At 38.4% G+C, this 20,082-nt stretch overlaps 1 protein-coding gene and 1 long non-coding RNA gene across 2 annotated transcripts in view; both read left to right on the forward strand.

The window, feature by feature from the left end:
* LOC134748840 (uncharacterized) overlaps window positions 1–20,082 on the forward strand; it is a 707,412-nt gene that overhangs the window by 364,493 nt on the left and 322,837 nt on the right. The window contains exon 2 of the long non-coding RNA XR_010128435.1: window positions 1,617–1,701. This is a non-coding gene — a long non-coding RNA (uncharacterized LOC134748840). The remainder of the gene's footprint in view (window positions 1–1,616; window positions 1,702–20,082) is intronic.
* LOC134748837 (acetylcholine receptor subunit alpha-like 1) overlaps window positions 1–20,082 on the forward strand; it is a 423,890-nt gene that overhangs the window by 112,796 nt on the left and 291,012 nt on the right. The gene's annotated exons all lie outside the window — the stretch shown is intronic.

Below are 20,082 nucleotides of genomic sequence, written 5' to 3' on the forward strand. Positions count from 1 at the left end.
GAGGTTAAAAATTTCGAGTTATGGAGGTTTTGGGCTTTAAGGGGAAAGGGAATGGCATTTTATTTCGCCTTAACGCGGTTCGAGTTATCGAGGTTCCACTGTATCATAAAAAAAGGTAACGTCAAACCTCAAAGTAAATATGGGGTCAGTTAAACCCGGTACAAAATCAGCATAAAGTTATTACAAAGTGGTGTCCTTGGCCTGGAAGGGGAGTTATTGAAATCTAAAATGGGTCTCGTTCGCCTTTGCTCACTAACGTAATAGAGTGCTCTGGTGACCACGCTTTTGAATATTCATGTTTTATAATTTATTTTTTGCGGAAAAAATATTTGGTATTTATAAAAGGATATAATGACAAAAGGGTCGGCAACGCGCGTGTAATATCTCCGGTGTTGCAGGCGTCCATAGGCTGCGGTAACTGCTTACCATCAGGCGGGCCGTATGCTTGATTGCCACCGACGTGGTATAAAAAAAAGCGTTCCGTGTTCCTTGGGGTATAGCATAAATTACTAGAAGCGCTTATATAATATATTACTAGAAAATAGGTACTTTATATACTACACGTTATCTCAAAATAAGTTTGGAATTAGGTACTTTTTATACTATTAAATTTTAACTTTCAATTTCGTTTATTCAGAAATCAACTGAGATCATTATTGTTAATACAAATAAGAGTTTAATATAAATTATGATTAGTGTACTTTTACGCGCACTTTTATCTCAAACTATTTGACTAAAACTACATGCAATTTCGACTCGTATGCCACTTTTTAGGTCGCAATAACGCGTAAACCATTTTAAATGAGTATTGGAACTAATGTGTGTTGACCGTGGGTAGAGGCAGTGTAAGCTTTGCACTGGCATAAACAGAACAAAGTGAGAGAGTGTCATTATAAAGGCTAACTGTTATGACCCTAGGCCATAAAACATGTTCAATAGAAGGTTGGAAACACTCGTGTGACACCTCTGGCTTTGCACGCGTCCATAGGATACGGACCGCTTACCGTCAGGTGTCGGCATGTGATTTTTTGCGGTGACCAAATTACCATCAGAAGCATCGCTGTCCGTCTGTCTGTCTGTCTGTCTGTCTGTCTGTCTGTCCGTCTGTCTGTCACCGGGCTGTATCTCATGAACCGTGATAGCTAGACAGTTAAAATTTTCACAGATGATGTATTTCTATTGCCGCTACAACAACAAATACTAAAAACAGAATAAAATTAATATTTAAGCTCCCATACAACACACGTGATTTTTTGCCGTTTTTAGGGTTCCATACCTAATGGTAAAAACGGGACTATTACTAAAATTCCGCTGTCTGTCTGGCTGTCCGTTTGTCACCAAGCTGTATCTCATGAACCGTGACATCGTACTTATGCTTGTTTGTCACCGCCGATGTGGCATTAAAAAAGGACATATCCCAGGATGACAAAAACTAATGGTCACCGTGCGGCTAACGGGCGATTCACCCTTTGTCGGCGGCGAACGTGTTCGAGGGGCCACTTTTACGATTCAGCGACAACCGGATGGCAAGCGCTCACTTTGCTGATACACATCTGTTTAGATATTATTGAGCTGTATGGCTTAAGCTCCGGGATAGCGGTGCCGTGATATAGCAGATATATTTATCCTAGGAAATCACTAGGGCTAAGATGGTCGGCTCTTTATCATTTGTCACCATGCCTGTCACGTTCTAACAAATATGTAAGTGAGAAAGTAGTCATGACATGACAGGTGATAAAAATGCGACCATGATACCGCTGCTGAGCTTTAAAATCTAGGTTACTTACATCCACAAGACACATCATCATATAGCTGAAAGACCGTCACTGCTGGGCGTAGGCTTCCCCCAGGGACGTCGACGTCCACAACGACCGGTCTTACGCTGCCCTCATCCGTCGGCTCCCTGCGATCTTAACCAGATCTTCTGAACATCTTGTGGGTTTTTATTCCACAAGACATATTAAAATAAAATGTCATCTTGATTCTGGCATTTTTTTGAGTTCCGTACCCAAAGGGTAAAAACGGGACCCTATTACTAAGACTCCACTATCCGTCTGTCCGTCACCAGGCTGTATCTCATGAACCGTGATCATGAATTTCAACTGTCTAGAAATTTTCACAGATGAAGTATTTCTGTTGCCGCTATAACAACAAATACTAAAAACAGAATAAAATAAATATTTAAGTGGGGCTTCCATACAACAAACGTAACTTTTTGCCGTTTTTTGCGTAATAAAAAAAAACGGTACGGAACATCCCTCGTACGGAACTTGAATCTTTCTAAAATAATGCTTTTTTTTCCAGGTAAGTCTTCTTTAATGGCAAAATAACATCGAAGATCTTAATGGTAGGTTTAATATAAAACACCTATATCTCGCGTCGATTCATGGTTCTTATGAAAGTTTATTTTTATATCGACTAGCTGTCACGTAAAATGTTTATAGTACTCAAGGGCCTGACGAAGTGCAGAAAGACCTCAGCGAACTCGGCGCCGTCGACTGGACAGAAACGGCTTTGGACAGAGTAGCATGGCGGTCTTTGGTGTCGGAGGCCAAGATCCACTTCGAGTCGTCGCGCCACAGCAGTAAGTAAGTAAGTAAGGGCCTGGCACTCTTTGATAGAGAAAGATAGTCTTATTGCGATTCCTATAAGAGGTAAGGGAAAATAGTGCCATGCTTTGTCTTTATCACCGACCGGCCATTTTTTCATGGTCGGGTTATGGCATCATAGCAAGGAGGCGATGGCGAAATACCGAAATTTATAAGAGTGTATAAGAAAAAAGATTATGCTGCCATACATGAAACTGTCAACTCGTATATTATGTCTTTCTCTTAGCCCTGGTCTCTCGGTTTCATGTCTATAAGTACTTGTATATATTATATGTCTATGATAGTACTCGTATGCAATTCTTTGGAACACTATTTACTTTTGTAAATGTAACATTAAAACTATAATCGAACACATAAATGACGTAAAATACGTTTTTCTACTCGTCGAGTATAATCTGTATATTACAACTTCACATGCAACACTACAACCTTACTCTTTTCAAACGTTGGATAGTCTATGGCACTTCCGACTCAAGCATAAGAATTTTATCGATACGGTTTAGTCAATTATAAAAATTTTGAAAATAGAACTTCATACATTTCGAGGAGACTCGATTCAATGCGTCTGCTTTCTGATTGGTTGGCCAACAAAAACATTTTATTTTATGTTGTAGTAAAAACAATTGCTTCATAAGTCAGAAACGCGCATGTGACACCCTTCATATAGCAACATCCATACCCTACGAAAACCACTTAGCGTTGCTTGTTAGTCTCCATAGGCTACGGTGGCCAAAATCGAGAAAAAAACTGTCTTAAAATTGAATTTAGCGCGGAGCAGGTACCAGGGCCTCATGAGTTACGAGGAGGTGTCGTTGACCAACCCGCCCGGGGCGCCGGGTCCGGCGGCCGGGGCATCGGGATGAACTGTATGAAGGTATCGCGGGCCGCGGCAGCTTGCGTATCTTAGCTGCATACTCGTTTGTTTACTTATATGATTCTACTAGTTGAAATTATAATTTTTTTGTCTCGTAGAAAAAGTATTGTATACAATAGTGATATAATCAAGCTTTTCAATCTCGTACCTTAACTTAAGCAACTCAGGAAGCTTCGTTGCTTAAACACGGTACTCGACTGAAAAGCTCTCTATTATATCACGATTGTATAAAATAATATTTTGTACTGTTTTACCTCTGGTCTGATGGTATAAGGTGTATACTGTGTACTGTGTGTACATTTTAGGTTATTTATAAACATGTAATAGCTATTTACGTTTCCAGCTGTACTTGAATTATTTATAGATGCACTCCATCTGCTGGGTTTAAACAAATGCTTAACAGAGAAAGAAATGGTGCAATAAACCAGCAGGAGTTAACGTTTGGTGTGACTGGAATATTTATTACTTTGAATAGAGCGTAGTTTATTATGGGGAAGCGGCAATGTGTATATTAGCGTAGTGAGGGATTAAAAGTTGTACACAAAGCATTTGTTTGTCAAAAAAGTACTTATTCCAAGAGAAAAAATATGCAATATTAAACACAAATAAGCAACACCAGAATGAAGTTTCTAAACGTCAATTATACACTAAACAATGTAGTAACTAAACTTAAAGTACCTACAGAAATATGCAACAGCTACATTATAGGTACAAACGATGTAACGGCCCGGCCATGACATCGCGCGGCGGCGGCAGCGGCGAGCGGCGGCCATAGGTGGGAACGAAAGGTCTGATCGCTGTGTCTCGCTCCAACCTATGGCCGCCGCTCGCCGCTGCCGCCGCCGCGCGGATGTCGTGGCCGGGCCGTAAGGCTACCCACACTAGCGTCTCCCGAGCGTCGGTCTAGTCAACTCTGTTCGACGCAACGTCGGCGCAACTGCGCAGCGACGCTCTGACATGACGCCGACGCTCATAAGACGCTAATGTGGCACCCCACACTAGCGTCCACCCGTTAGGTCAATATAGTTTGATATAGGTAAGTGTGGGTTTTCATTTGCTACTTGCGTTTAATAGCAAATGTATAAACTCGCAATGAATACTAATCAATGTTAACAACAGGCCCCAAATGTATGAACTCGCAATAAATACTAATCAATGTGTTAACAACAGACCCCAAATGTATGAACTCGCAATAAACACTGATCAATGTGTTAAAAACAGGCCCCAAATGTATGAACACGCAATAAATACTAATCAATGTGTTAACAACAGACCCCAAATGTATGAACTCGCAATAAACACTGATCAATGTGTTAAAAACAGGCCCCAAATGTATGAACACGCAATAAATACTAATCAATGTGTTAACAACAGACCCCAAATGTATGAACTCGCAATAAACACTGATCAATGTGTTAAAAACAGGCCCCAAATGTATGAACACGCAATAAACACTAATCAATGTGTTAACAACAGGCCCAAAATGTGCGGGCGAGCCACACTTATCCATGTTGACCTTACGCCTTTTAAGAACGGACCATTAATAAAATATTATGCATTATATATCATGTATACTAGCTTCCATCTACTGTTAATTAAAACATGCTTTCTTACAAATTAATTTTATTCCTTCTACTAATTTCATACGGCCTGATTCGAACTTAAAGATACCTCAAAAAATTACTAAAGATACGACATGAATCGGATATGTCAGTGTCATAAAGTGGCCGATATTCTTAGCCCAAAATACATATGCATGATTCACAAAAACACTTATTTATTTATAGAAATACCTTTATTTTCCCAGCTGAAGCTACTTAATGAAAATCAGCAGTTCTTCATTTTCCGACTCTATTTCATTGGATTACGGTTTAAAATCGTATAGCATTAACATCTGTCGACGAAGATGCACTCACGGCTCACGGGAGCAAACTAATTAGGAGGCTTGAGAAACGTCTTTAGGCCCTTTACGCACTAGCGGTTGGCCGCTAAGGCGATTCGTTTGAGCGGCCAGCCGCCTGACGCGGTTATTACAGCGGCTGGCCGCTATGGCGGCCAACCGCGACGAAACCCCGATGAAACCACGTAAAGCGGCTGGACCGCTCGGCGTCTTTGGTCCATTAACAAAATGGACGCCGTCGAGAACCTGAATCGCCAGTGCGTATAAACAAGTTGGCGGCCAGTCGCAAAGCGGGCCGCAGCTCTTCTTTCAACCGCCGCGGTTGAAATTTTGTGGCGGTCAAGTGCGTACGATCTTAAGCGGTTGCATATTAAACTGGAAAAGCGGCTGGCCGCGCAGCTAGCCGCCCCCGCGGTTAACCGCTAGTGCGTAAGGGCTCTAAATAAGTAATCTTCCTTATTGACACAAAAGGTCATATATTACAGACAAATACGCGTATTATTTTGAACTTTATCTTAATGTAATAAGGTAGGTAATTGTATATGATGTTTAGATGTTGTGTTCGCTGACTTTGCTGGGGCGATAATGTATGCAACGCTTATACTGTGACGAAGACGAGTTGTATTGTAACTAGGGCGTAAAGATATGCAAAACAATTTTCCCTTTTCATCGCACGTCTGATAAGGGTGTTGTTCCGCACATGCGTAGAGGGAGTGATAGTTGATATGACGTCCTAGAAAGTATAATGTTATATATCTTTTTAGCGATAAGATCGCATGCTATTTACATGTACAATATAATAAAGTATAGAATTCATTTATTCATGGTAAACTACATTTCATACATGTAATTAAATCGCCGAATTTTCTATTTTGGTTTCTTGTATTTTTTGTCTATTTGCCTGCTTTATTATAAAAACCGGCCAAGTGCGAGTCGGACTCGCGCACGAAGGGTTCCGTACCATTACACAAAAATGGCAAAAAATCACGTTTGTTGTATGGGAGCCCTGCTTAAATATTTATATTATTCTGTTTTTAGTATTTGTTCTTATAGCGGCAACAGAAAATACATTATCTGTGAATATTTCAACTGTCTAGCTATCACGGTTCATGAGATACAGCAGACGGACAGACAGCCAGACAGACAGACAGCAAAGTCTTAGTAATAGGATCCCGTTTTTACCCTTTGGGTACGGAACCCTAAAAAGTACTTAAGACCCTTCACGAGTAACCAATGTGGAAAAAAATCGCATATTAATATCACGAACATTACCTTTTTAATCGTCATTATAAAGTATATTTTCCGTAGAATCTGTAATTCTAATGATTCAAAAGGAGGAAAAGGAATCATCTAAATTATCCTCTGACCTTTAAAGGAATAAGTAATAAGTGTAACGTAAGGGACTTATAATATTCTTATTGCAGAGGAAAGTTGAAGAACGCGCCGCACAAATGTTGGTCCCCATTTTCCTCTGTGGATATTAACATTATAGAATTAATTTTCACACAATTTGATGAAAGATCATCAAAGATTATCATTTAAAACTTTCGCGTTTTGAATACATATTAAATCACATTTACAAAGGGGTCTATCGCGAACTTATTTTGTTACCTTTATTTACCGATGTGTCGACACAGCGGGCTTAGCACGGTAGCATTTTTATCGCCTGTCACCATGCCTGTCACGTTCTAACAAGTATGTAAGTGCGAAAGTGAGAGGCATAGTGACAGGTGAGATAAAAATGCAACCATGCTGACACCGCAGGTTTTACTGGTCGTGGTCGCGGCTAACTTCGGTAAATAAAGGTAACAAAATAAATTCGCGATAGACCCCTTTGTAAATGTGATTTGATATTAAACATGTCTACAAACCCTAAACACCTGGGATATGCCCGGCAAACGGAAACACGTGTTTCTATACTTTGGCTCTTTCTCCCTTAGTAATCATAATTCTGTTTGATGAGCTTAGCACCTAGTAAGTAGTAAATTAGTAACTGTATTTAGTACCCTAAGAGTAGTTTAAGTGTAGTATATTTCTATTACATGTTTTAGTGAGAGCTGTTAAGGAAATAAGTGAATGTCCTTGATGTGTATTTGTAAACTTATGAAGATAAGCTCACTTATTTCTGTTGGCTTTCCAAATAAACAAATTTATTTTTTATTTTTATGTGATATTCAGCAAACGAGCAGATGAGCCGCCTGATGGGAAGCAGTCATCGTCGCCCATGGACGTAAGCAACATCACAGGAGCCACTTAAGCATTGCCGACCCTTGAGAACCCTAAATACCCGCTTCTTGAAGAATCCCATGTCGTAGCACAAAGGAAATACCTCAGGAGGCAACTAAAAATAAAAATAAAAATAAAAATGTGCCTTAACGCGGGATTTCACGAGTGTGTGGCACTGTGCGGCATAAGCTATAGTACAAAAATGCTTGTGCCGCACAGTGCACAGTGCCGCATACCACACTGGTGGCATCCCGCCTTCAAATTTACTTGGCGCTCCGTGGAGCTCGAGTTAGGTGTATTGGGAGTAGGGTGGACGGTGGGAGGAGGCTACCCAAACTACCCAGAAGGCTAGCCTAGCCTAACTAAGATGGCAATCGTTGACAATGACAGATAACGCCAATCGAAACTTTGTTAATTTATGAATTCACGTAACTTTTTGTAGCATTGCGAACAATTTCTTATAAACTACCTTTTACTATCTGTGACAGGCTCTGTACGCGCCGATAGGCTTTTAATAAAACATGTCGAAAAAATTCTAAAAGATGACTTCAAATTCGGTCAGGATCCTTATCATATTTTGAGTTGAATATATATGAATGTGGCGTCCGCGTACCGGAAGACGAACTGCCGGTAGGCCTCCAACGAGATGGAGCGACGACCTGGTGGAGGTCGCGGGAATTCGGTGGTTGCGAGCGGCACAGGATCGGTCGGAGTGGCGAGCCTTGGGGGAGGCCTATGTCCAGCAGTGGACGTCTATCGGCTGACATGATGATGATGATGATGATGATGATGATGATATATGAATGTATTTAAGTATAAATTACCATTGTATAAAACCAATCAGCATGTTTTAAATGAATAAATATTATCTTTACTTATCTTATCTTATCGTATCTTATCATGTATTATCTTATTTTATACACAGACAAGAGGTTAATCGTCTATTGCTATGGATAAGTTAACATCTAGTTTGACAAATTTATCTCTGCAAGTGTGACACGTATTTTTCAACAGCCATTAACGACTAAATAATAAATAAATAATAAATTATTTATTCAATGACCAACTGGGATCAATCAGTGTTAGTAATAGATAATATTTTACTACGGTTAGTAACAGCAAATTTAATTAAAGGCGCGTCCAGACGTTGAAAAACATGTCTAACAAATTCTTTTTACAATCAATTTGTTTCTAAATGAACATAGCTTAACAAACTCCATACCGTAGCAAAAACAAGTACGTGTTAGGAAAACAAAACGCTCCATACCCACAATATAATATACTTGAAAAAAGTACCCCAGTATCGTTTAGCTTCGACAAAGTTTGAAAGTTACTTCGTTGGTAAAGTTATATTTTCTTAGTCTACCATCGTTACTGGTAATCGTGACTGTCTTGATTAATTCATTCGAGTGGATGGAGGGCTATTGTTTTTGTTCTTAATGTTTGTTCGAGTGGGGTGATTGATCATTAGTGTTTTTTAGATAATGTACGTTTTGAAGCGTCATGCCGGTTGTTTGTTTAGCTGTTTCACATAGGCGCTGGTATATACCTATACTGTATTTATTTATGTGTATTATTATTGTTAACAAACATGTATTTTTACCGTCACCTTCACCGTCGACGCAAGCTCCTGATGACGCTCCTCGGTACGGAGTGAAACATGTCGAGCGTGTTCGACTTAAAACACGTGAGTGACCCGTTATTAATATATTTAATATGTATTTTTATTTGCGTGTTATTTTGTGATATGTTTTTTTCATTGTTTTTGTAACACCTACGACATGTGTAAATTTATTAATTTGTGTCATGTATAAAAGCCACACTTATGTACATATATGTGCCATTTTCAACCAAAAGGGTACTTATTGTCGCTTGTCAGTAAGGCCCTATTTCCATATAGCTTCAATTAGAAACCAATCTTATCAACAAACGACAATGTGGTACCTCTAAGAACAAATTAAATTATTTTCTATGAAAATATTTTAATTTGTGGTTTTTCAAGTAGACACACTACTATTTAAACTATAAACTGAAATAAATATCATATACGAAGGAAAAAATGACCAAAGCCTCCAGTGTCCAGAGCTGGAATCGAACCAGCGTACCCCGTTTACCGGACAGGTGCCTGAACCGCTCGGCTATCCGGCCACGCTAGCCCGTAATCACCTGAGTTGATTCAGTAAGAAGGTCGAACCATACTGTTCTACCTTAGAGATGGCCAGGGGGCGCCACAAGCCTTCGGGAATTGTCATATACTTGGTAATTTCGACCCATGCCACCGTGACCGGATAGCCGAGCGGTTCAGGCACCTGTCCGGTAAACGGGGTACGCTGGTTCGATTCCAGCTCTGGACACTGGAGGCTTCGGTCATTTTTTCCTTCGTATATGATATTTATTTCAGTTTAATGTGGTACCTTTTAGTTAAAAAACGTTACATATTGTAATTAAGTTTAATACAATTTTTTGCACTGGTCCCTATGACTGGCTTCAATCTCCTTAAGCGGGGTTAAAGTAAATAAGCGATAGATAGATATCTATTCTACCTATACCCAAAATATACTCCTAATCCAACATTAGTACAAGTATATCCAGGCACATAAAGTCTAGGAATCATAGGCACCATACATTTCCACTAGCGACCGGTCACGGCTATAAAAATGTCAGGCGCAGTGAAACATGACGCTCGCCAGTAAAACACATATATTTATAGAAACATACATCGTGGGACTTTTAACACTAGTAAAAATTTCAACGAATAGTAATTTAAATTTGACCATATAATTTACTTGAATAACATTACCTTTTCAATCAAGTAAGTGTGGTTGCTGCTATCCTTCACATTTATTGGGTTTACACATTTGTTTCGTAGTTAGTGCGAGTATGAACTCATGAATTTAATATTATAAATGCGAAAGTCTGTCTGTCTGTCTGTCTGTCTGTGTGTTACCTCTTCACGCTTAAACCGCTGAACCGATTTAGTTGAAATTTGGTATACAGATAGTTTGAGTCCTGGGGAGGGACATAAGATACTTTTTATCCCAGAATTCACCCCTCAAGGGGGTGAAAAGGGGGATGGAAATTTGTATGGGGAATCAATAACCGCTGAACCGATTTAGATGAAACTTGGTATGGGTATAGTTTGAGCTGTGGGAAATGATATAGAATAACTTTTATCCCCGAAATCATCCCTTAAGGGTGTAAAAAATGGGGTGGAAATGTATAGTGTGGACCAATTTGGGGGTGAAAAAGGATGGATTAAAAGCAGATTTGTTTAAGAATTAAGGTACCCAAATTACTAATTCCACGCAGACGAAGTCGCGGACAAAAGCTAGTATAAAGATAAAAGATATTTATTCGTGACGAACACAACACAAGTACGAACATGTACAGACAACAACAGCAAGAAAAGAAGAAATCATCAAGTGTGCATCACGAAATGGACCCAACTCAGCATAATGCTAGCTATAAAGCCAGCGCTGGTCTTCTGTAGGGCCCATTCGGTGATGCCACGACAGATAACACACAAATATACATATTAAAACATTACAAAAATACACACAAGGAATAATTACATAGTAGATTGTTAACCAAGGGATGAAAGGCACTCATTCCTGCCGAGGTGTCTTGGCGCTCGAACGCAGTGAGAGCGCCAATAGTCCGAGGCAGAAATGATGCCTTTCACCCGAGTTAAACACTCTACTTTTCATTTCGAATACGAGGAAAGTAAAATGCATGTGTTTTTTCAAAAACATGACGAATAATACATTTTTATAGTATTTATTGAGGGAACTTTCAATTAAAAATTCAGGCAAAAGTATCGTTATTTATGGAATGGAGAGTCAAGTATCACAATGGAAATTGTATAACAAATCCATTTAAACTCAAATTTCAATTGCTTATCGTAAAAAAATTAAAAATATCGTACTTCGAACGTAAAATGCTCTAGTGCAGACACGTATCATTTTCTGCGCACCTTTTAGAACAACAATGACCCTCTTTCAGAGCATGAGAAATGAAAAACATATTAACCAAACCAAAAAAATACATTACGCACAAACAAAAATAAAAACAAGTATACAAGAAAAGAAAAACATTTAAGAAACAAACAAAACCATAGACAATTAATAATTATGAATGCGACCATACCATGTGTCAAAAACCAGCTATTATACAATCCAGTAACCAGTACCAAAGATAGATATAACTCCGTAATAGATGGATACAGTCTAAGGAAAAAACGTGCCTCGAAAATCAAGAAAATTTGATTCTCGTTCAGAGGGCGCTACTAGCTTTGGCCTACTGTCGTATAGATGGCGTTGACTGTTTCTTTTGTTATTTAACAATTTTAACGCATATCAGTGAAAGAACATGGGTCAAAATCTTAAAAATTATTAATGCAAATGAAAAAAAACATTTATCCATATTTAAATACATTTTATCGTATTTTTATAAATATTTATTTTTAATTTTAAAGTGTGTCGACAGATGGCAGTGAATTTACTGGGGTTACAAAATTTACTATGACAGTACCACTCTAGTATAAGTTACTCTATGCCAGTACCCAGTAGCAGTGGGCAGTACTCAGTAGCAATGTATTAACTCGCAGTAAACACTAATCAATGTGTAATTAGGCCCCAATGTGAAGGCCAACAATGGACCTTAAATTTTTCATACTACAGTAGTGTAATATTCATTTTAATTCACAATAACTCATATGCAATTAGGTATTCTTTATGATAAAATTATTATCATCATGTAATATTTTCTTTATTAAGTTATGCAATAAAGAATAATTCAATTCAATTCAAATAATTTATTTCGGAAACATTAGTAACAAAAGTTTACTTAGAGCTAGTGTTAGTACCTTCAATTAATACATACATAATATAATGTATTGTCTTGTATCCAAGTACATTCAGTCGAATAATTTGCTGCTGTATTGAAGGGCCACCCCAGCCCCACAGCATACATCCATTGTCGCATAACGAATGATCCATTTTTTTACAAAACATTACAAAAAAATGCGTAAATGTGGCGTAGAGACCTATGCGTGGGAGTGAAGAAGCACGACGAAGTGTGGCTGGAAAACTTGAAACATAAAAGGCACAGGCGTCACCAGGCTAGTAGCCGTCTCAAATCCAAAGGCTCAACACACCCATACTTGCGACTTATGCGGCAAAAAGTGCCGTACAGCAATAGGCTTGTGAGCTTTTGACACAGCATTGTAACAATCATCCGTCAGGGATGCAGTGGCCATTGATGACATCCAATGACTGGAGCAAAATACCATAGTTTTAAACAAATTAAAACGTTGAAAACTACGAAAATGCATTGGCCGTCTCAGCCGCTCTTAAGCTCTTGATACAGCGTTGTAACAATCATCCGTCAGGGATGCAGTGGCCATTGATGACATCCAATGACTGGAGCAAAATACCATAGTTTTAAACAAATTAAAACTACGAAAACTACGAAAATGCATTGGCCGTCTCATCCGCTCTTAAGCTCTTGACACAGCGTTGTAACAATCATCCGTCAGGGATGCAGTGGCCATTGATGACATGCAAAGACTAGAGCAAAATACCATAGTTTTAAACAAATTAAAACTATGAAAACTACGAAAATGCATTGGCCGTCTCAACCGCTCTTAAGCTCTTGACACAGCATTGTAACAATCATCCGTCAGGGATGCAGTGGCCATTGATGACATCCAATGACTGGAGCAAAATACCATAGTTTTAAACAAATTAAAACTATGAAAACTACGAAAATGCATTGGCCGTCTCAACCGCTCTTAAGCTCTTGACACAGCGTTGTAACAATCATCCGTCAGGGATGCAGTGGCCATTGATGACATCCAATGACTGGAGCAAAATACCATAGTTTTAATTTGTTAATAAAATTTAAACCAATTGCAGTAGCTTTAATTAAATACATAGAAAACATAAAAGACGAATAGGACATTCGACTTGAAATATCAAACAACAACGTGAAATATCAAAAATACTCTAAATTTTTTCTTAAATGTCCAGTCAAGGGCATAAATATATATACATTCCCAAAGTTTAAAAAAAATGTGTACGCTCTTAAACCTTAGACAATTAAGTGTCACATACTTTTGAGCCATTTGTCTGGATCGATATTTTTGCCTTCGACTGTCCCATTATTGGTGCCGTTCACACTTAAAACAAAGAGGATATAATAGGATAGAGCGGTACTGTCATTGTAAATTTTGTAACCACAGTAAATTCACTGCCATCTATCGACACACTTTAAAACTAAAAATGAAGATTTATTAAAATACGATAAAATGTATTTAAATATGGATAAATTATTTTTTTTATTTGCATTAATTATTTTTATGATTTTGACCCATGTTCTTTCACTGATATGCGTTAAAATTGTTAAATAACAAACGAAACCGTCAACGCCCTCTATACGAGAGTAGGCCAAAGGTAGTGGCGCCATCTGATCGAGAATCAAATTTTCATCTATTACGAAGTTATACATCTATCTTCAAACTTCAAACTTCAAAAATCGTTTATTCAAGTAAGCTTAATAATAAATTAATAAGCACTTTTGACATGTCATACAATAAGTAAAAATTACAATCATTAATAATAATAATAATAATAAACAATACAATTGGCAACAAATTAAAAGATAATGTCAAACATACATAAAAGGAATAGGAGTCAGCAGAGTATAATAAAATATAAATATTAAAAGTGCAAAAAAAAGGCACAAGTCAACTCAGTCCCAGGCATTTTTGTCATTAATATAATCCTTGATATTATAATAAGCTTTACTAATTAATCTACTCTTAATATGTTTTTTTAATCTATGCAATGGAAGTTCAGTTACACTACTTGGCAGTTTATCTTTGCTTAAAACCAAGTTTTTTTTAAACTTCTTAAGAAAAACGTCGCAACAGTTTCAAAAGACGTTCCTCGACATGTCATTGTAATAAACAGGATTGTATTAACAGAACAAAAGCGTACTCTAATAAAATATTAATGTCGTACAGGGTGTACAGCGTAAATAAATGAGCACCCTGTATTTGTTTAGGAAGTTTTCCTTGTAGCACGGCTGTGATGTCTTATTAAATTAAATTAAATTAAATTAAATTAAATTAAATTAAATTAAATTAAATTCAATTAAATTAAATTAAATTAAATTAAATTCAATTAAATTAAATAATCATTTATTTCAGGCATTGCCCATAGCAGTGTTAGTAACAAAAACTTAAATAATAATGTTAGACAGTACAATTAATTAAAACCTACCATGCAAATCAATATACTTAGAGGTAGGACTAGGACAATACAATACCGGGTGAGCCGTACACTACCGAATCCGATAACTGTTTAAATTCAAACAAGTCACATTCCTTTATCATCATCATCTTCCTCGCATTGTCTTGGCATTATTCCACGGCTCATGGAAGCCTGGGGTCCGCTTGGTACCTAATCCCAAGAATTGGCGGTTTCTAGTTTTTACGAAAGCGACTGCCATCTGACCAATTTTAAACTAGGCCTTTTTTTAATACCACGACGGTGGCAAACAAGCATCCCGCCTGATCGTAAGCAGTCACCGTAGCCTATGGACGCCTGCAACACCAGAGATATTACATGCGCGTTGCCGACCCTTTAAAAACCTGTACACTCCTTTTTTGAAGAACCCCATACTGTAGCCCCTCGGGAAAACCTCGGCAGGGAGCTCATTCCACAGCCGAAGCGTACGCGGGAGGAAATTCCTCGTAAACCGCACAGTACGCGACCATTTAGGTGCTAGGGTGTTATGATGAACGCCCTGCCGATGGCGAGCGGTGCGGCGATAGAAAGGGATTAGTCCGGTTTCCTCACTATGTTTTCCTTCACCGTAAAGCGACTGGTAAATATCAAATTATATTTTTTCAAATTCAAAAAAAATTCAAAAAATCAAAATTGTTTTATTTCATTCAAAAACTTTACAAATATTATAGTGGCTGGTGTCTCCTTTTAAGTTATTTACAAAATAACCTGTGCTAGGAGGCACCGCTCTTCCATATCCAAATTACAATTATTTAGTATTATACTATTCTTAAAGCTATGTTTCTTTATTAATTGTGTGTGTGTGTGTGTGTGTGTGTGTGTGTGTGTGTGTGTGTGTGTGTGTGTGTGTGTGTGTGTGTGCGTGCGTGTGTGCGTGTGTGTGTGTGTGTGTGTGGCTAGGCTAGGCTAGGCTACATATCCTAGTAAGTCTTCCACCTGATCGTAGTTTTTATCTTCCAACCAATTTGTTATTTTATTTTTTACATCATTATTATATTTAGTACATAAGTTCCGAAAAACTCATTGTTGCGAGTTGCGAGCCGGAGTTTGAACCCGCGCCGCGACCTCCGGATTGAGTCGCAAGCTTTTACCACTAGGCCATCAGCACCCTAGTGACATTCCTTCATGATAACATAATTTAATTAAGTCACTCAATACAAATTCAAATAATATCATCAAATTTTTAAGCTTCTGTTTTGTTTACAATTTAATTAACGGCTACCTACTCTCTCCTCCATTTGATTGTATAAAAGTAAAATGTTTGCCAGCAATTTAACTTAAGTGCTGAACAGCACAAAAGGACACCTTATTAAAATACCTGTCCGTTTCGAAGAAATTTGCATGTAAAGTACAACGCAATTACCTCAGTAATTATATGAAAAATGGTGCAATATATCTATTAGAAGTTAGTCTGAGCAAAATTCTCAGTGCGCGGTACATGCGACATAGTATCGCTATGTAAACAGTAGGTAAAGCCCATAAACACGTTTCAGTCTCTTCTATTCTTCCTCGCGTTGTCACGGAACTTTGCCATGGCTCATAGGAGCCTGGGGGCACTAGTTTTCTTTTACGAAAGCGACTGCCATCTGACCTTCCAACACAAAGGGAAACTAGGCCTTGTTGGGATTAGTCCGGTTTCCTCAAGATGTTTTCCTTCACTGAAAAGCGACTGGTAAATATCAAATGATATTTCATACATAAGTTCCGAAAAACTCATTGGTAAGAGCCGTGGTTTGAACCCGCGACCTCCGGATTGCAAGGCGCATGCTCTTCACGCCACCAGCGCTTCCCACGTCCCAGTCTAATGATCATAAAATTATAAATAAAAGTGAAATACACGGCAAGATTATGTATGTACGTCACACCTTTGAATTTTATTCTTTGCATGTATAATTTTTTGAAAATGTTTACGGCATCCTGCACTGAAAAGCAACAACGAAATTGTCCGCTCGCCGTACTGTTCTCGTCCTGTGTGGTGCGTCGTGCGTGGGCGAGTGACGTCACCGGCAACCTTCGGCCCCGGGGCTCATGTTAAATGTATGCCAGGACTTAGCTGCAGGTCGTGTGACAGGTTCTTTTACAGTCTACTTTACACCCCGTTTTATACACGGTGGCTAAAAAATAAGTACATTCCCGTTGCCAGGGAGGTTTTGGGATTAAACTGAGCAACTTTTACTATGGTACCAACCCCGTAATCGCGAAAAAAAATTTGGCTGTTTCATACATTTTGGTTGGTCCATTTTCTATGGGAGTGTAATCATTTTTTCGCGATTTCGTGGTTGGTCCCATAGTAAAAGTTGCTCAGTATACTCCCAAACCCTCCCTGCAGGCAACGGCAATGCACTTATTTTTTAGCCACCCTGAATAGGTAATTATATGTATACTCTAAAGTTGTCTGAATTGGATAGAGTAAACTCGGTGTTGAAACAAAGATTTTGAGATTTAGGATAATTTTGGGTCCCATGTAGATATTTGATTCTCAAGACAAACCATATCGGCTAATACCATAATGAAAAAAATGTCATCTACCCTATTTTTGTAGGTATTAGGTACCTCGGTATTCGGATATAATATAAAGGAGGTCTTCACATTGGATACCCCGCTCCGGTGTGCGAGCGGGACTTCGCAATATATGAGCATAGCGCTATCTCGCTCACACAACAACAGAGCGACGTGCGGATTCGCATCAATGTATTTACCGTCTAATCTCGCGTGCGTTTTCTAGAATTGCCTAAATATATATGTATGTAGTAAAAACGCAGACGTCAATAAAATTGAAAAAATACCTATTATGATCAAGCCAAACTTTTACGCCATTCTAATCGCAATTGAAAACGGATCTCAGTTTAATTTGTCGGGGAAACCCGAATTGTAAAGTTTACATCATACAATTAAAGCGGATTGAATCGTAAAAGCTTATCTGAATTACGGTATAATGGTTGAGCGCTTTATGTGTGCCGGAGGCAAAACCGAAATCTGAGGATTGAGGCGAAGTCCGTTAATGGTCCGTACCTTAAGGGCTTATTACACATTGCTAAATTTAGTCATCCTAATAAGACTGCTTAAGAAAGGAAGGACGCTCCTGATTACACTGTTCTACATTTAGTCACGAGAGTTCTAAATTCAGACACGTCCGCCCGCCGTAGACGACTGACTGCACTAAATATTATTACACCTATCCTAACTAGGATGCTAAATCACTTGTCAGAAACCATCCTTGCTCCTAATTAGGATATCCTTACTTGCTAAACGCGATTACACTTTACGAATTTAGGATTCTAAATCATTTAGCATCCTAAATTTAGCAAGTATAATAAGCCCTTAAGGTACAGTCAGTGACGTGGGAATTCTACAAAAACTAGGCGTATGGCAGCTACCTTAGTTAGTTATTGTATTGTAGTCATTTAATTCAAACAACAACATGGCTCATAAAACCTTTGAAACAAAAAAAAAACAATTAAAATTAAAATACAAACAATTATTATGCTGGGCATGGGCATTTTTCCGCAAATTTATGGCCATTTTTGCCTATTTTGCGTGTGGCAACTTTATATCAGAAGTGTTAAAAAAATAGCGTCTCGTACCATACACTTCTGGAGTGACCCGATGGAAGAAAACCGCGAAATACACGAAACCTTACATTTACTCTGTACATTTTGATCTAAGGTGAGTACTATTAAATTTTCGCCATATAAATTAAACCTTACAAAATGTACCATATCCTGTATTACAAGAAAGCTTATGACAAAATGATCACCTATGAAAACTTTTATTTTTCTAGAGCACGACGAGAAATTTCTCGAACTTCTTTTATTTAACCGCCCACATGACTGCCAAAACTTGGCAAGACAAATTCAATTTAGATTTGTCAACAAAATTCAAAATAAAATGGACCGGGACACCTTTTTTAGGCCTCTGGGCGGTTAGAGGTTAAAGGGTATATTTTGTTTGCAAATATTTATGATGTCGATTATATTTTGTTATTATTAGGGATAGGGGGTCACAGACGATAATATTTAGAAATTCTCTTTCTCAAAACAAAATACCATCATACATTTTTCAGTTTTAATTCGTTCGTTCTTTCGTATAATTCGTTCATCCGTTTTGTTTGTTCGTCGTTTTAGATTCCTTCTCTACTGAAAAACAGTTAACATCTGAATAAGTATGATAGGACAAAAATATCTGGTTGCTCTAATTTTAAAACAGAGGTGCCTCTTTAACTGTGCTCCACACGTTACCATCAAGATGTCGTTCCCTTGACTTCCCCAACCCAAGTGAACAAGTCTGTACCACATTCTCTTTATCTTTCGCTTACCCCTACCACTTGCTAAATGAAGTGTTGCCAGGTAAGTCATTAAACATTACCCATCATCCTGATATTAAATTCAGGTATTTTAAGAATGTTGCTAAGTAAAATTCATAATTCCTTACACTATTTGTTACAATTACTAGAAAATCATGACAATTGTTTGTAAATGAATATAATAAGATATTTTGTTCCGGCGAGCAAACAATAGTCATTGGCGTATAATTCTAATTGGCACCTGAGCGTGGGCTAGTCCAACGCTCAAAAAACCAGTGTAAGTGCGCCCTCCGATAACGCGCCTTTGTTACGCATCTCGATGACACATTTTAGACTGGTTCTGTAGCGTTCGACTCGCCGGCACTCAGTAACCGTAGAAGGGCGACAGAAAACGCAAATTATTTTTCCATTTGTTAATTTTGAATCTTATTGCAATTTCCATAGGAGTTGTAACTTAATAACCGGTTAGTGGTCGAAACTTTTTTTTTATACTACGTCGGTGGCAATCAAGCATACGGCCCGCCTGATGGTAAGCAGTTACCGTAGCCTATGGACGCCTGTAACACCGGAGATATTACACGCGCGTTGCCGACCCTAACACTCCTCTCCCTCGTTGAGCTCTGGCAACCTTACTTACCGGCAGGAACACAACACTATGAGTAGGGTCTAGTGTTATTTGGCTGCGGTTTTCTGTAAGGTGGAGGTACTTCCCCAGTTGGGCTCTGCTCTAGATCTGGAATGACATCCGCTGTCCTGTGCCCTACCACACAAAGCGAGATGTCATTCACAGTGCCCATACCTCTCTTTTGGACGTAGTTTAAGGACATATCCGGGTCCGGACGCAGTTTAAGGACATACCC

This window comes from Cydia strobilella, chromosome 17 (assembly GCF_947568885.1).
Source record: "Cydia strobilella chromosome 17, ilCydStro3.1, whole genome shotgun sequence".
In the NCBI taxonomy this organism is placed as follows: Eukaryota; Metazoa; Arthropoda; class Insecta; order Lepidoptera; family Tortricidae; genus Cydia; species Cydia strobilella.